Source organism: Morus notabilis, unplaced genomic scaffold, assembly GCF_000414095.1.
Source record: "Morus notabilis unplaced genomic scaffold, ASM41409v2 Scaffold115, whole genome shotgun sequence".
In the NCBI taxonomy this organism is placed as follows: Eukaryota; Viridiplantae; Streptophyta; class Magnoliopsida; order Rosales; family Moraceae; genus Morus; species Morus notabilis.
In genome coordinates, this window is record NW_010361020.1 from 901,438 (window position 1) to 903,708 (window position 2,271).

Genomic DNA, 2,271 nt, shown 5'->3' on the forward strand with positions numbered 1-2,271 from the left:
GCGCTGTTGAGATACAAAGAGGAGATGAACCTGCCTTCAAAGTGAACGGACAACGCCTTAAACACTATTTCGGAGGCGAGGTGGAAAAGATTGCGAGTCTCAAGCTCGTCGAGGACATTTGAAACATGAGGTACTATGTCTAGCTAAGGACTTTAAACGTAGTGCTTCATGGGAGGCAACCCACATATGATGTTTCTTTAATTATGCGTCCAATGGAGCTCTTTGTTCGAAAAAAATTTTTTTTTTTGAAGAAGCAAAACAGAGCGAGAGGCGATACGTCGCCTAAATAAAAAAAAAAGAGAGATTGGGACAGAGTGAGAGGCAATACGTCGCCTGAAATCAGGCGACATATCGCCTAAAGAAAAAAAAAGAGATTGGGACAGAGCGAGAGGCGATACGTCGCCTGAAATCAGGCGACATATTGCCTGATGGATTTCAAAAAAAAAAAAAAAACGTTGAATAAGGGGTAATTCGAACACCCCATTTTCAAAACACCTCCTACATCTCTCTCTCTCTCTCCCTCCCCCCCCCCCCCCGCTCACTCATCTCTCTCCAACTACCACAACCCCTCCTTTCTCCTCACAAATCCGGCCACCATTAACTAATTTCGACAGCCACCAAGGAGCCACATCACCGGAATTTCTGCAACAAAAATGGAAAACTTTCCAACGTGTTCCAATGGTTCTAGGGCTCCAATAAAATCCGACCAAGGTAAGTATTCTTCTTGATGAAACTTGATGGTATTGTTGGGGTGTGTTGATGAACTTTGAAGATTAGGCTTGGAAATTTCAGTTTATGCACATTACATGCTCGATAAAATGCCTAATAGACTGTTGTGTTTGAGACTTATTTTTTCAACGTGAGACATCCTTGTGTGGTAGAAACGCAGGTTGTAGTAAGTAGTAAAAAAAAAAGAAAAAGGAAAAGTGTGGTTGTCGCCGGTGATTCGACTCAAGTTTGGGGGAGAGTTTTGAGGGTTGTTGAGTAATTGTTGGTGCTCGGGCGAAATTGTTGCTCTTGGTCCAAGTGTTATTGTTATGGCACCGGGGAAGAAAAAGAAAATCACCGCTTCCGCGTCGACTTCGTCCTTTACAGTTAAGCACTCATTTGTCAACAATGAGGCAGCGAAGAAGTATAAATTATGGAATGACAAGAACAAGACTATTATCATGGAATCGGTTTTTCAACTGGATGAGGGGGATGGGTAGTTACTTCAGATGATCAACCAGAGGGGGTGGCAACAACTATGTCAGGTTCCTGCCACTGGAAACATTAGTGTGGTCCGAGAATTCTACGCCAACGCCCACATAGAAAGGGATAACCAACAAGTCAAGGTCCGCGGGGTTTCAGTGTCTTTCACTACCGAGACGATCAATTCTTTTTTCGACCTACCGAACATCACTAATGATGAGTACTATCGATTACTAGAGGAAGGGCCAGACTATCAACAGATTTTGCGTGAACTTGCCGCTCCTGGGTCTGATTGAGTTTATTCAACCAACAATCCAGAGTCTCCCCGACATCTTCCCAGTTCGTGCCTTAGTATCTATGCGAAGATGTGGAACTTATTCGTCATGTCTACCTTGATGCCCTCCACTCAGCGTTCTGAAATTCTGAGAGATCGGGTGGTACTCCTCTATTGCATTTGCGCCGGGAAATCCATCAATGTGGGCAGACTCATTAAAGACAGTATCTTGCACATTGCTCGTGGAACCACGACCGGCGGACATGGGCATGTAAGTCTCATCACTGGGTTATGCCTTGCCGCTGGTGTTTCAATTTCGGAGGATGAGCCTTGTTTACAATTTGGTACCCTTGACCATCGTAATGTCACACGCACCACTCAATGGTCCGGGGGTCAACCTAATCCTACGGGGCTGGGTTTCATTATCGAGGATCCGGCCAATCCTCCACCTCCACCTGTGGGCCCCAGACCACGTCTTCCTCCTCCCAGAAGTGACTTTGATCGGGTCGCCCACGAGTCTAGAGTACGTGAGCGTATGGAGGCGCGGACAATGGCTTGATGCTCACGCCCTATGGCATCTTCCTCTACGGGTACAGAAGGCACCAGTTACAGCCTCAACGATATCGGTGAGTTACTTGTTCAACAGGGTATTCAGATGTCCAATCTTCAGCTTGAGCAACAACGTATCCTTCGTCGCGTCACGGACGTACAGGAGCGTCAACAATGCTTGGCACATTATGCGGCCGATTATTTTGGAGCATGGCCTCAAAATTCTGGCTTCACCAACTATCCGCCCTTCCCCGACG